The sequence below is a fragment of the Perca flavescens genome, chromosome 4, assembly GCF_004354835.1.
Source record: "Perca flavescens isolate YP-PL-M2 chromosome 4, PFLA_1.0, whole genome shotgun sequence".
Lineage (NCBI taxonomy): Eukaryota > Metazoa > Chordata > Actinopteri > Perciformes > Percidae > Perca > Perca flavescens.
The window spans coordinates 9,265,481-9,281,512 of NC_041334.1; the positions used below are offsets into that span (position 1 = coordinate 9,265,481).

Consider the following 16,032-nt stretch of genomic DNA (forward strand, 5'->3'; position numbering starts at 1 on the left):
ACAAAAGCCAAGTCGTCAATCTCATCGTCGCCACTTTCCGATTCCGACGATGAAATGTAAACAGCATCCTGGTCGTCCAGTCAATAGAATAAGTCGAGGGCTTGTTCAAACGAAAACATTCGCTTCATTTTCCTTCCGCAAAAAACTCTAAATCAACTCCTAAACTATCTACACTACTCCTAAACTACTTTCAAAATCTACTCAAACTCTTCCAAAAACTAGCAATATCTCTTTCGCTCTCTAATATGTCTCTCTTTGTCTACTCCGTCAATCTCCCGCCTTTCAATTTCGCTTCTTTGCTCAGTTAGCTCCTCCCCTCCCTAAAATGTGCAGCCTGAAGAGCAGAGTCAGCCGATTCAGACATTTTTCTCCGTTTTCGTTTATGACAAAAACCGACGAAGTTTTTAGAATAAATGCAACGCCCGCCGCATCTCATCATGCGTTCTTTTAAGAACGCGTCAATATTTTCAATATTTTTTTATATAAAGTTTAAATGATCATATCTCCATTTTTACTTGGTCTATCAACATAAAACAAAAACTAGAATGGAGTTTCAAGCCTGCACTTTCGACAGAAGTGGACGGCAGCGCTCAACGTAACTTTGTTTTTATGCTTCGACGTCTTAAACTGGTCATGTGACTTGACCACGCCGGCGGGATCGGCGACCCGGAAGGGTTAAGCATTTCTGGACGGATCTCATCAATCCCTGGGGCTTTGCCACTGTGGAGTTGTTTAACTACCTCAGCAACTTCCATCAGGGAAATTGACGACAATCCCCCATCATCCTCCAGCTCTGCCTCTACCATAGAGGGCGTATTAGTCCGATTTAGCAGGTCCTCAAAGTGCTCCTTCCACCGCCCTATTACCTCCTCAGTTGAGGTCAACAGTGTCCCATCCTTACTGTACACAGCTTGGATGGTTCCCCGCTTCCCCCTCCTGAGGTGGCGAACGGTTTTCCAGAAGCACCTTGGTGCCGACCGAAAGTCCTTCTCCATGTCTTCTCTGAACTTCTCCCACACCCGCTGCTTTGCCTCTTTCACGGCAGAGGCTGCAGCCCTTCGGGCCCCTCGGTACCTTGCAACTGCCTCCGGAGTCCTCTGGGATAACATATCCCGGAAAGACTCCTTCTTCAGTCGTACGGCTTCCCTGACCACCGGTGTCCACCACGGTGTTCGTGGGTTACCGCCCCTTGAGGCACCTAAGACCACAGCTCCTAGCCTCGGCTTCAGCAATGGAAACTTGGGCCGGGTGCGTAACATCATCTCACATCTCACACAGCACATGAGTATCCAAAAGGGTTTTTATTCAAAATAGATTCAAGGTTAATTTCATTTCACACATTTCAAAGGCAACTTTCTCGTCGTCGTCGTTTGGTGTCAGGCCGCAGGCAATTCCTAGCGCAACTCCCGACACACGTGTGTTTTGTTTGCAGCTCGCCGGGTTTTGTCGCAGCGCAAAAGGTCGAAGCTCAAACTGGCGCCGCGTGCAGCTCCCGCAGATGTATCTCTTGCAGCCGCCACACACGGTGTGCGTCTTGCGCTCCGTCGGCTTTGGACAGAGCTGACACCTCTTTCGCTTGCTGGGCACTCTCTGCGCCCTCGGTTGCGCATCCTCGTCGTCGTCGTCATTCTCGTCGTCGCCGGGGCCGGCATCAGCGGCCGACGAGGTTTGCCTCGTCGCCACGGCTTTGACGAGCGCGGCCGACGTTGGTGTGCGAGGCAGACGCTGCCGTCTCGCGATGAGCGGAGTCACAAGCGCCCTGCCCAGCTGCTCGAGGAAGGCGCGCCTCTTGTCGAGCTTGCCGCGCATCCACTCGGGCCTGAGCTCTCGCGAGAACACAAAGGCGTTGTAGGCGGACACGTCGAGGATGTTGTGGAACACGGGGAGGGGCCAGCGCGCCGTCTTCCTGCGGCAGCTGTACGTGCCGACGAGCTTGTCCAGGTTGTCCACGCCGCCTTTGGTGCCGTTGTAGTGCAGGATGATGTCGGGTTTGGCGTGCCTGGCGGCGCTGGCTCGCGCGTCCCGCGTGTGCAGCGTGCTCAGCAGCACCACGTTCCTGTTCCTCTTGGCCACGTAGGACACCAGAGTGACGGTGGGCGTGAAAGCGAACGAGAGGGCCGCGCGGCCCTTGGTGTCGAGCAAGGCAGCTCGGGCCTGTTTGTGCGCATCGTGCCCACCACGGTGAGGTCCCTGTCGTGGAGGAGCTTCCGGGCCAGCTCGTAGGAGATGAAAAAGTTGTCGCACGTCACATTGCGGGGCCCGTTAGCCCCTCGGTCAGGTCCATCACCGGGCGCCCTGATTCCTCTCGGGCTCGCCGCTCACAGACTTGCCTGTGTAGACCTGCATGCTCCACGCGTAGCTGGACACGGCGTCGCAGGCCACGGCGTCGCAGGCCACCCACACCTTGAATCCGTACCTGTCGGGCTTGCTGGGTATGTACTGGCGGAAGGAGCATCGACCTTGTTGTTGTCGTCGTTGTCGTCGGTGTCGTCGTTGTTGTTGTTGTTGTTGGACGTGTCGTCAAAGAAGGAGAATGACAAGGACACAGGGAAAGGACTCGGAGGGAGTGAAGAGACGAAATGAGAACAAGAAGAAGATAAAAAAAACTGGGGGCATTAACAAAAGTGGAAAATGTTCAAAACATCCATTGCTGAAGCATAGGCACACACACAAAAGGATCTAAACTGCCTCAAAACAAAGGTAAAACACCGTGGTGGACACCAGTGGTCAAAAGAGCAAACAAAGTGGAGTCCACGGGATATGTTATCACGAGGACCCCAGGCAGCAAACTACACGCGGGCCTCAGAGGGTGCAGCCTCTGCCGTCTCTCTGATGGGCGGGTGTGGGAGAAGTTTGGAGAAGACATGGGAAGGAATTTGGACAAAGGACCAAAGTGTAGCCTGGAAAACTGTTCGCCACCTCAGGAGGGGAAGGGAACCATCCAAGCTGTGTACAGTAAGGATGGGACACTGTTGACCTCCACTGAGGAGGTAATAGGGCGGTGGAGGGAGCACTTTGAGGAACTCCTGAATCCGACTAATACGCCCTCTATGTTAGAGGCAGAGCTGGAGGATAACGGGGATTGTCTCGCGATTTCCCAGGCGGAAGTCACTGATGTAGTCAAACAACTACACAGTGGCAAAGCCCCGGGATTGATGAGATCCGTCCAGAAATGCTCAAGGCTCTGGGTGTGGAGGGGTTGTCCTGGTTGACACGCCTCTTCAACATTGCGTGGAAGTCTGGGACCGGTGCCAAAGGAGTGGCAGACTGGGGTGGTGGTTCCTCTTTTTAAAAGGGGGACCAGAGGGTGTGTGCCAATTCGGGGTATCACACTTCTCAGCCTCCCTGGTAAAGTCTACTCCAAGGTGCTGGAAAGGAGGGTTCGGCCGATCTCGAACCTCGGGTTGAGGAGGAACAATGCGGATTCCGTCCTGGTCGTGGAACAACGGACCAGCTCTTCACTCTCGCAAGGATCCTGGAGGGAGCCTGGGAGTATGCCCAACCGGTCTACATGTGTTTTGTGGATTTGGAGAAGGCGTATGACCGGGTCCCCGGGAGATACTGTGGGAGGTGCTGCGGGAGTATGGGGTGAGGGGTCTCTACTCAGGGCCATCCAATCTCTGTATGACCAAAGTGAGAGCTGTGTCCGGGTTCTCGGTAGTAAGTCGGACTCGTTTCAGGTGAGGGTTGGCCTCCGCCATTTCTTTTGTCACCAATCCTGTTTGTAATATTTATGGACAGGTTCTTCTCGTAGTCGGGGTGGGGAGGGGTTGCAGTTTGGTGGGCTGGGGATCTCTCGCTGCTCTTTGCAGATGATGTGGTCCTGATGGCATCATCGGCCGCGACCTTCAGCACTCACTGGATCGGTTGTCAACCGAGTGTGAAGTGGTTGGGATGAGGATCAGCACCTCTAAATCGGAGGCCATGGTTCTCAGCAGGAAAACCGATGGAATGCCTTCTCCAGGTAGGGAATGAGTCCTTACCCCAAGTGAAGAGTTGTTCTTGTTGTTCTTGTTGTGAGGGGACAATTCATCTCCTTCCTCTTCTGGGACATTGCATCTTGCAATGCAGAAACCCTATCGCAGGTTGAAATCTAAAGTCATCTGAGCCAGAAGGCAATGCTGAACCAAGTACAAAGTTTTTACAAAAGTCCAATGGTCAGAAGCAAAGGGTCATGAAAACAACAAGACAAATGGGTACAGAGAATGGGTTTGTCAGGAGTGTGGCTGGTGTGTGTGTAGAGATATAATGAAAAGTGTATTAGTAGGACAAGGTAAAGCCTGCTGGATGTTGAATACAGTTGAGGTGGTTCGGGCATCTGGGGATGCCCCAGAGCCCCTAGGGAGGGTTCAGGGCCCAGCTGGGAGGAGGCCTCGGAAATTCCCAGGAATAGGTGGAGGGATTATATCCCCAACCTGGCCCAAAGGCCAAAGCCCCAGTCGGAGCTGGTTAATGTTACCGGGAAATGGAATAAGTTTGGGGTCCCCTGCTGGAGCTGCTCCCCAAGGCCAGACACCTCGGAGTACAGAAATACCATGGATGGATGGATGGAACAAAAGAAAATCTTTAAAAACATCCAAGGGCCAGAGGCACACACACAAAAGAATTCTAAACCATCGCAAAACAAAGCTATGGGTCCGAGAAGGCCCACGGTGAAAAGAGCAAACAAAGTGGAGAACACAACATTGAATAACACGGGTCCCCAGGCAGCAAAACGGCCAGAGCCTCAGAGGGTCAGTCTGGCGAATTACTGATGGGCTGAATTTAAAGGATGAATTTGGACAAAGGACCCAAAGCCAGCACTCCCACCTCGAAAGGGAACCAGCTGCTGAATACGGTCACGTGGGTCCGGGTTGTAGTGGAGAGGCAGCCGCGGCAGTAGAGAAATACCATGGAATAGTTTATCCGAGGCCCGTGTGGCGACCAAGGCCAGAGCCTCGCAATCGCAGAAATACCATTGGAATAACATATTGGCATCGAGAGACCGGAAAAGCCCAGAGTTCTCCTCGTGCCACAGGCTCTATCATTGAATAACGTATGTGTCCCCAAGACCCAAAGGCCAGATCAGCAGCCTACAGAATTACACAGGTCCGTGGCGTCCATGGGTTTCCAGAGACCCAAAGGCCTTAGCCCTCGAGGTTCGTGGCGGCCAGCAGTCTAGAATTACCGGTGTGACAAACAGGTCAGGCGCCGAGAGGGTCCGAATTGGAGACCCAAAGCGTACTCTGTGGGACCGGGCTCTGTGGAGGAGTAAAAATTACCATTGAATCTTCTTGTTCCGAGAGACCGCGGCCAGAGTTTGACACCCACGGGGATGATACGTGAAAATTACGCCATTGAATAACGTTTGGGTCCGAGTCTTCTTCTCCCATTTCTTGTCCACCCTCTTGTTCGGCAGTACTCCTTGTTCATGGAATCGTCTATGGGGTCCGAGAGTCTTCCAAAGGCCAGAGCTGCGCAGTGCAGAATTACCATTGAATACGTCTGGGTCGTCAGAGACCTGTGTGGTGGTGGTGGTGCGCGTCTTCTTAGTCTTCATCTTCTTCTTCTTCTTCTTCTTTGTCGTCTTCTTCGTCGTCGTCTTGTTCTTCTTGTTCTTGTTGTTCTTGTTGTTCTTGTTGTTCTTGTTCATCTCCTTCCTCTTCTGGGACATTGCATCTTGCAATGCAGAAACCCTGACGCAGGTTGAAATCTAGAGTCATACGACGGGCCATGCTGAACCAAGTACAAAACATACAAAAGTCCAAAAGCAGAAGCAAAGATGAAAAACAACAAGACAAATGTGTACAGAGAATGTGTGTGTGTATGTGTCTGTGTGTGTGTGTGTGTGTATAATAAAAGTGTATTAGTAGGACAAGGTAAAGCCTTGGATGTTGAATACTGGCCAGGGTCCCAGAGCCCCGAAGGGTCAGGGCCACGGTAGTGGAGAAATTCCATTGAATAACGTATGGGTCCCCAAGACCCAAAGGCCAAAGCTGCGGCAGTACAGAAATACCATGGAATAACTTATGGGTCCGAGAGACCCGAAGGCCAGAGCCTCGGCAGTACAGAAATACCATGGAATAAAGTATGGGTCCGAGAGACCCGAAGGGCCAGAGCCGCGGCACTACAGAAATACCATGGAATAACGTATGGGTCCGAGAGACCCGAAGGGCCAGAGCCGCGGCAGTAGAGAATTACCATTGAATAACGTACGGGTCCCCAAGACCCGAACGGCCAGAGCTGCGGCAGTAGAGAATTACCATTGAATAAAGTATGGGTCCGAGAGACCCGAAAGCCAGAGCTGCGGCAGTAGAGAATTACCAGTGAATAACGTATGGGTCCGAGAGACCCAAAGGCCAGAGCTGCGGCAGTAGAGAATTACCATTGAATAACGTATGGGTCCGAGAGACCCAAAGGCCAGAGCCTCGGCAGTACAGAAATACCATTGAATAACATATGGGTCCGAGAGACCCGAAAGCCAGAGCCGCGGCACTACAGAAATATCATTGAATAACGTATGTGTCCCCAAGACCCAAAGGCCAGAGCCGCGGCACTACAGAATTACCATTGAACAACGTATGGGTCCGAGAGACCCAAAGGCCAGAGCCTCGGCAGTACAGAAATACCATGGAATAACGTATGGGTCCGAGAGACCCGAAAGGCCAGAGCGGCGGCAGTAAAGAATTACCATTGAATAACGTATGGGTCCGAGAGACCCAAAGGCCAGAGCCGCGGCAGTAGAAAATTACCATTGAATAACGTATGGGTCCGAGAGACCCGAACGGCCAGAGCCGCGGCAGTACAGAAATACCATGGAATAACGTATGGGTCCGAGAGATCCAAAGGCCAGAGCTGCGGCAGTAGAGAATTACCATTGAATAACGTATGGGTCCCCAAGACCCAAAGGCCAGAGCCGCGGCAGTAGAGAATTACCATTGAATAACGTATGGGTCCGAGAGACCCGAACGGCCAGAGCCGCGGCAGTACAGAAATACCATGGAATAACGTATGGGTCCCCAAGACCTGAACGGCCAGAGCTGCGGCAGTAGAGAATTACCATTGAATAACGTACGGGTCCCCAAGACCCGAACGGCCAGAGCTGCGGCAGTAGAGAATTACCATTGAATAACGTATGGGTCCGAGAGACCCGAAGGCCAGAGCCTCGGCAGTACAGAAATACCATGGAATAAAGTATGGGTCCCCAAAGAGACCTACAGAAATACCATGGAATAACGTATGGGTCCGAGAGACCCGAAGGGCCAGAGCCGCGGCAGTAGAGAATTACCATTGAATAACGTACGGGTCCCCAAGACCCGAACGGCCAGAGCTGCGGCAGTAGAGAATTACCATTGAATAAAGTATGGGTCCGAGAGACCCGAAAGCCAGAGCTGCGGCAGTAGAGAATTACCAGTGAATAACGTATGGGTCCAAGAGACCCAAAGGCCAGAGCTGCGGCAGTAGAGAAATACCATGGAATAACGTATGGGTCCGAGAGACCCGAAGGCCAGAGCCTCGGCAGTACGGAAATACCATTGAATAACATATGGGTCCGAGAGACCCGAAAGCCAGAGCCGCGGCACTACAGAAATATCATTGAATAACGTATGTGTCCCCAAGACCCAAAGGCCAGAGCCGCGGCACTACAGAATTACCATTGAACAACGTATGGGTCCGAGAGACCCAAAGGCCAGAGCCTCGGCAGTACAGAAATACCATGGAATAACGTATGGGTCCGAGAGACCCGAAAGGCCAGAGCGGCGGCAGTAAAGAATTACCATTGAATAACGTATGGGTCCGAGAGACCCGAACGGCCAGAGCCGCGGCAGTACAGAAATACCATGGAATAACGTATGGGTCCGAGAGATCCAAAGGCCAGAGCTGCGGCAGTAGAGAATTACCATTGAATAACGTATGGGTCCCCAAGACCCAAAGGCCAGAGCCGCGGCAGTAGAGAATTACCATTGAATAACGTATGGGTCCGAGAGACCCGAACGGCCAGAGCCGCGGCAGTACAGAAATACCATGGAATAACGTATGGGTCCCCAAGACCTGAACGGCCAGAGCTGCGGCAGTAGAGAATTACCATTGAATAACGTATGGGTCCGAGAGACCCAAAGGCCAGAGCCTCGGCAGTACAGAAATACCATGGAATAACGTATGGGTCCGAGAGACCCGAAAGGCCAGAGCGGCGGCAGTAAAGAATTACCATTGAATAACGTATGGGTCCGAGAGACCCAAAGGCCAGAGCCGCGGCAGTAGAAAATTACCATTGAATAACGTATGGGTCCGAGAGACCCGAACGGCCAGAGCCGCGGCAGTACAGAAATACCATGGAATAACGTATGGGTCCGAGAGATCCAAAGGCCAGAGCTGCGGCAGTAGAGAATTACCATTGAATAACGTATGGGTCCCCAAGACCCAAAGGCCAGAGCCGCGGCAGTAGAGAATTACCATTGAATAACGTATGGGTCCGAGAGACCCGAACGGCCAGAGCCGCGGCAGTACAGAAATACCATGGAATAACGTATGGGTCCCCAAGACCTGAACGGCCAGAGCTGCGGCAGTAGAGAATTACCATTGAATAACGTATGGGTCCGAGAGACCCAAAGGCCAGAGCTGCGGCAGTAGAGAATTACCATTGAATAACGTAGGGTCCCCAAGACCCAAAGGCCAGAGCTGCGGCAGTAGAGAATTACCATTGAATAACGTATGGGTCCCCAAGACCCGAACGGCCAGAGCTGCGGCAGTAGAGAATTACCATTGGATACTGGACGGTTCTGAGAGACCCGAAGGCCGAGGCCGCGGTAGCATAGGAATACGATTGAATAACGTATGGGTCTCGGGGACCCGAAGGCCAGAGCCGCGGTAATGGAGAAATAACATTGAATACTGGCCAGGGTCCTAGAGCCCCGAAGGGCCAGAGCCGCGGTTGTACAGAAATACTATTGAATAACGTATGGGTCCGAGAGACCCAAAGGCCAGAGCTGCGGCAGTACAGAAATACCATTGAATAACGTATGGGTCAGAGAGACCCAAAGGCCAGAGCTGCGGGGGTAGAGAATTACCATTGAATAACGTATGGGTCCCGGAGACCCAAAGGCCAGAGCCACGGCGGTAGAGAAATACGATTGAATACGGGATGGGTCCCGGAGACCCGAAAGGCCAGAGCTGCAGTAGAGGAATATGATTGAATAACGGGACGGGTCCCAGAGACCCGAAGGCCGAGGCCGCGGTGGTAGAGGAATACAATTGAATAACGTATGGGTCCGAGAGACCTGAAGGCCAGAGGCACGGTGGTAAAGAATTACCATTGAATAACGTATGGGTCCGAGAGACCCAAGGCCAGAGCCATGGCAGTGGAGAAATACCATGAATACTGGTATGGGTCCGAGACCCAAGGGCCAGAGCCAGAGCGCAGTAGAGAAATACCATTGAATAACGTACGGGTCCCCAAGACCCAAAGGCCAGAGCTGCGGCAGTAGAGAATTACCATTGAATAACGTATGGGTCCGAGAGACCCGAAGGCCAGAGCTGCGGCAGTAGAGAATTACCAGTGAATAACGTATGGGTCCGAGAGACCCAAAGGCCAGAGCTGCGGCAGTAGAGAAATACCATGGAATAACGTATGGGTCCGGGACCCAAGGCCAGAGCCTCGGCAGTACGGAAATACCATTGAATAATATATGGGTCCGAGAGACCCAAAGCCAGAGCCGCGGTACTACAGAAATATCATTGAATAACGTATGTGTCCCCAAGACCCAAAGGCCAGAAGCGGCACTACAGAATTACCATTGAATACTGGTATGGGTCCGAGAGACCCAAAGGCCAGAGCCTCGGCAGTACAGAAATACCATGGAATAAAGTATGGGTCCGAGAGACCCAAAGGCCAGAGCGGCGGCAGTAAAGAATTACCATTGAATAACGTATGGGTCCGAGAGACCCAAAGGCCAGAAACATGGCAGTAGAAAATTACCATTGAATAACGTATGGGTCCGGAGACCCAAAGGCCAGAGCGGCGGCAGTAAAAAATTACCATTGAATAACGTATGGGTCCGAGAGACCCAAAGGCCAGAGCCACGGGCAGTAGAAAATTACCATTGAATAACGTATGGGTCCGGAGACCCAAAGGCCAGAGCCCTGCAGTACAGAAATACCATGCATTAACGGATGGGTCCGAGAGACCCAAAGGCCAGAACTGCGGCAGTAGAGAATTACCATTGAATAACGTATGGGTCCCCAAGACCCAAAGGCCAGAGCCGCGGCAGTAGAGAATTACCATTGAATAACGTATGGGTCCCCAAGACCTGAACAGCCAGAGCTGCGGCAGTAGAGAATTACCATTGAATAACGTATGGGTCCGAGAGACCCAAAGGCCAGAGTTGCGGCAGTAGAGAAATACCATTGAATAACGGGATGGGTCCCCAAGACCCAAGGCCAGAGCTGCGGTGGTAGAGAATTACCATTGGATACGGGACGGGTCCGAGAGACCCGAAGGCCGAGGCCGCGGTAGTATAGGAATACGAGTGAATACTGGACGGTTCTGAGAGACCCAAAGGCTGAGGCCGTCGGTAGCATAGGAATACGATTGAATAACGGATGGGTCCCAGGTCCCAAGGCCAGAGCCGCGGTGTGGAGAAATAACATTGAATACTGGGATGGGTCCTAGAGACCCGAAGGGCCAGGGCCGCGGTAGTAGAGAAATATGATTGAATACAGGACGGGTCCAAGAGACCCAAAGGCCAGAGCTGCGGCAGTAGAGAATTACCATTGAATAACATATGGGTCCGAGAGACCCAAAGGCCAGAGCTGCGGCAGTAGAGAATTACCATTGAATAACGTATGGGTCCCCAAGACCCGAACGGCCAGAGCTGCGGCAGTAGAGAATTACCATTGGATACGGGACGGGTCCGAGAGACCCGAAGGCCGAGGCCGCGGTAGTATAGGAATACGAGTGAATACTGGACGGTTCTGAGAGACCCGAAGGCCGAGGCCGCGGTAGCATAGGAATACGATTGAATAACGTATGGGTCTCGGGGTCCCGAAGGCCAGAGCCGCGGTAGTGGAGAAATAACATTGAATACTGGCCAGGGTCCTAGAGCCCTGAAGGGCCAGAGTCGCGGTTGTACAGAAATACTATTGAATAACGTATGGGTCCGAGAGACCCAAAGGCCAGAAGAGACAGAAATACCATTGAATAACGTATGGGTCCGAGAGACCCAAAGGGCCAGTACAGAAATACCATTGAATAACGTATGGGTCCGAGAGACCCAAAGGGCCAGAGCTGCGGCGGTAGAGAATTACCATTGAATAACGTATGGGTCCCGGAGACCCAAAGGCCAGAGCCACGGCGGTAGAAAATTACCATTGAATAACGTATGGGTCCCGGAGACCCAAAGGCCAGAGCCACGGCGGTAGAGAAATACGATTGAATACGGGATGGGTCCCGGAGACCCGAAGGCCGAGGCCGCGGCAGTAGAGGAATATGATTGAATAACGGGACAGGTCCCAGAGACCCGAAGGCCGAGGCCGCGGTGGTAGAGGAATACAATTGAATAACGTATGGGTCAGAGACCTGAAGGCCATAGGCACAGTGGTAGAGAATTACCATTGAATAACGTATGGGTCCGAGAGACCCAAAGGCCAGAGCCACGGCGGTAGAGGAATACGATTGAATAACGGGACGGGTCCCGGAGACCCGAAGGCCGAGGCCGCGGCGGTAAAGGAATACGATTGAATAACGTATGGCACACTGAATAATAATTCGTCTGCTTTTTATGAATTTGTTAGCCATGGTGATGACGACTGTAAAAAATGTATTACTCTTGAGTAAATTAAGGCTCTGTTCATCAGATGTTACTACTAATTGATACAAAACTTGTATGATGATGCTAATTATTAGTCATGGTTTTATGTGGCAGTGTAGGGGTGTCTATTAAATCCAAACGGGGCTCTGAGTCTGTCAGGAGGTCTGAGATCTACCGTATCGCAGAGCAATCACCTAATGCACAGCAGACTATGATGCAGGTGGATTATTTTTTGAAATATAGTGAATTTATTCTTGTAATAGCCTATTGTATTAACACTTTATTTTTCTCAAAATATCTAAACTCCTCCAAACCTCAGAAAACAGATGAGATATACTGTAACCTATTTTGAATGTGCACAAGGTTTTGAACATGAGCAGAAATCTTGCTCAAACACATCTGAAATATTACAGTCCAGGGGTTTATTAATTCATTAAAATGAATTAATGTATCATTCAGCTGAATAATTGTATGCACATTTAAGGAGGTTACTTCCTCAACAAAAGAAGCAAAAGTGGGAAGAGTAAATGATGCCTAGGCTACATGTGTGCTGTCTCAGATATAATTAGAAACATTGATCCAAAGGAGAATAAATAGATGAAAGAAATACAGAATGCCTGAGAGCCTTACTGCAAAATATTCCATTATTTTTTTATATTTGGATTGTAATCTATGTTTCCCTTTAGATAAAGATATTTCCAGGATAAATTTATTCAGAAAAAGGTAAAAATAAATAAGTGCATACAAATTCACCAGAATGCAGGAAATTAAGTATTTAATGATCAAAATTTTCAGGGGGTGGACCCCCAGACCCCCCATCATAAGTCACCATGCACACAAATCTGGAAACAAAACACTGGCCTTTGGGTTGCCAGACCAGTTATGATTAGACCAAATGTTGGTGCCATCTAACTTACATGGAAGCTAGATACTAAAATGAACATACATTGCTACTCTATCGCTACTCTGATCTGGCTACGCTTCGTATTAGGAAACATCACAGTGCGTCGCTCTGGGACAGGCGAGTATGAGGCTGGGAGGGGAAAATCACAGTATACTCACTACAAAAATATAGACTACACCACTGTTGACCATCAACTATAACCGATCAATCATTTTACAACAAACCGCTTTTCTCGCCTACAGTCCTAATAATCCATACATATCCAAACCTTTTTCATAGTTTAACAGCTACCGATTGAGCAAATAACAGACATAGGCCTATATAAGAAATTGGACTCGGTAGAGAAATTCTTCATAATAGGCTACAGTCCGATTTGAGTTAAATATTTAGAGGCCTACAAATAAAAGTTCAACATCAGAAATGTATATAGGCTACAGAAAATCAGTGTGCATGTACATGTGACGTATGTAAACCAATAGTGGTGTTTCTTATAAATAAAAGTTACACAGTAGTTACAATCCATTTGGAATGTGTCTTATATAGCCTATATGGATTAGTAGGCTATATATGCTAAATGAATAATCAAGCACAATGTGAAATAAAATACCATTTTAATATTAAAAATAACTTTGATCAGCAGAGGGCGCTAAAGCATCAGCAGAAAAGTCCTGCTGCAAATTCCTCTCCTCAGAACACACACCACGACGGAAGGACACACACATTACAGGAGAACTAACACATATCACCATCACGCTTCCACAGCTGATTACTCACATTAAGACATTGTGTTTGTATCACAAGTTTGCTGACATTTCTGTTTAAATAATCCAAATGAGGCATTATCTAATTCTAACTTTTGGTGAATTTAGAAGAAATCTACAGACACAAATAGACAAAGTCTTGTCAAATCAACAGCTAAATGTGTATTTGGTTTGTTTTCTTTCCATCAGTCTGAAAGCTGTGTTTGCCTGCTGTGTGTGGCCTTTAAAACACCTCCAGACTGAGTATATTTCCTTTTACACTGAAACTAAAAATGCTTTGAAAGTTCATATTTTTAATTCAATCCTTACTCCCCGTCTTCACTTTTTCTCTCTTTCTTAAATGTGCTCGCTCTGGTGACCCAGACAGATTATTATCTGATTCTTCAGTGTTTCCTTTAGGACATTTTTTTTAGCAGTGGGGGCAGGTCTGTCAACAACAACAACCCCAGACAGACAGGCTTTCCAACAGGCAGGATCATTTAAAAGGCAACCGCGACTACTGTACATTGGGTGTCTGCCCTATTTCTGATACCGTGCCATGGCGGGCTGCCATTTTCAAATCAACAGAGAGGAAACACTGTTCTTACATGTTAGTCAAACAGGTGTTGCACTTGAAATGGTTGCGGAACATTTCAGCTATTTCTGGAGATTAAAGGGTACTCGCCATTTCCTGGTTTCCCACACATGTCTCATATGAACAGATTATATATTCTAGCTGATTATATTATTTATTATTAATGATATTGGCTTAGCATGGCCTGATTTGCAAAAAAACACTATACATGTTGCAATACCTGAATCATTTCTGGGTCGTTAATCATATTACCTTGGAACGGAGCCAGGCAAAGTGAGTTTTATAGTTTTATAAATATCATAATATGTTTATCTCAGCTTTTTTGAGAGAAAACTCCTCCGCTCACTGACAGGATGCACATCGGCTATTCTAACTTCCATGCTTTTGCTCACTCAGCTCCCTAACTTTGTGAACCAAAGCTTTCAACCTGCTATTCCTGTCTCCCTCACACAGAGAGAAGAGCCTAAAACACGAAACACTAAATTACAACATGAACACAATGTGTACTGAATAAACAGCCACCTTGATACGTGATTGATAGTGAATTTTGCTAAATTTACAGAAAGAAAACTGTGTGTGTGTGTGTGTGTGTGTGTGTGTGTGTGTGTGTGTGTGTGTGTGTGTGTGTGTGTGTGTGTGTGTGTGTGTGTGTGTGTGTGTGTGTGTGTGTCATGTAAATTATCTGGATCCACAGTTACAGAGGTTATATTTAGCCTTTAATCTGGTTTTTAGATTAGAACTGATTGAGGTTAAATAAGCCACAAGATCACAAACTAAATGAAATCATTTTACATATGACAAGGTGAACAGCAGAAACAAAGCCAATTGTCAAACTGAATAACAACAAAAATAAAATAAAAAAAAACAATAAGTGAAAGAAAAAGAGAAATCATTTTTGTAATAATGAGACAGCAGACGTAAAAGTGCAGATTAAGAGGTTACATTCAGTGACTTTTTTTCTTTAAGAAATAAACATGAATATAATCATCCTCTTGATCTCTAACTTCTCTGTTCCACTGTCACATACACCTTCACTGGTGATATCTTCACTATATCAAAATGTTAATGAATGGAAACATCCTCTCAGTGAAAGTGTGTGTGAAGGTGTGTATGTCTGCGTTAGTATCAGGATCAGAGAACGACAGCTTTCCTCTGTTCCAGTCCAGGTTCACTTTGATCCTCTGGAGCTTCTTCGGCACTACCAGTTCAGTGTGATCTGATGATGATCGTGCAACATATTCACCAACATAGTACCCTGTTCCCCAAAATCCAGACTCTATGTCTACCTTCCTCTGGCCAGACTCTGCTAACACACCCAGAAACCAGTATGTACTGTCTCCAACCTCGACATCCCAGCTGTGAGTCCCTGAGTTAAAGCCCTCAGAGCCCAGGACAGAGACGTGTTTATCAAACCTCTCTGGATTATCAGGAAGCTGCTGTTCATCTTCTCCTCGTCTCATACTGGTCAGATCTTCAGACAGGATTAGGTTGGGTTTAGCAGTGTTTGGGTCCAGAATCACAGGAGTGTAGGAGACCATGTCCTTCACCTTGTTCCAGATGTTGAAGCTCAGGTTGCCCAGGTGTTTGGCCTCGTCTATCAGAGCTCCTGAGAGCAGCTGTGGATCATCCAGTGGGAGGGGGGGGGGGCTCCTGGACTCTTTCCACTGCAGCCTTGTAGTTCTGCAGGAATGAGACGTCTTCAGCTCTCAGCTGCTCCTCTGTGGCTCTGACGGTGTCCGAAAGAGCTGCTATCTCTCTGCTCAGAGCCCCCCATCTTCTCCTTCATCCTCTCGCTCTTGTGCTCTTCTTCCTCCCAGAGTGCAGCAAACCTGGCCACCTCTTCATCTTCTAGAAACCGGTGGAGCTTCTTAAACTGCTCCTTATTAATCCGCGTCTCTGGGCGTTGGGCCTGGACCTTCATGTGTTCTGCTGTTTGATCACATTTCACCTTAACTTGTTAAAAAAAGCTTTAACTTGACTTCTTTAAGGGCCCCAGAGTTTCCTGAA

The 16,032-nt window shown here is 48.9% G+C and overlaps 1 pseudogene; it reads right to left on the bottom strand.

The window, feature by feature from the left end:
• Positions 1–15,074: 15,074 nt before the first annotated feature.
• On the bottom strand, positions 15,075–16,032 carry LOC114553551 (nuclear factor 7, brain-like; annotated as a pseudogene).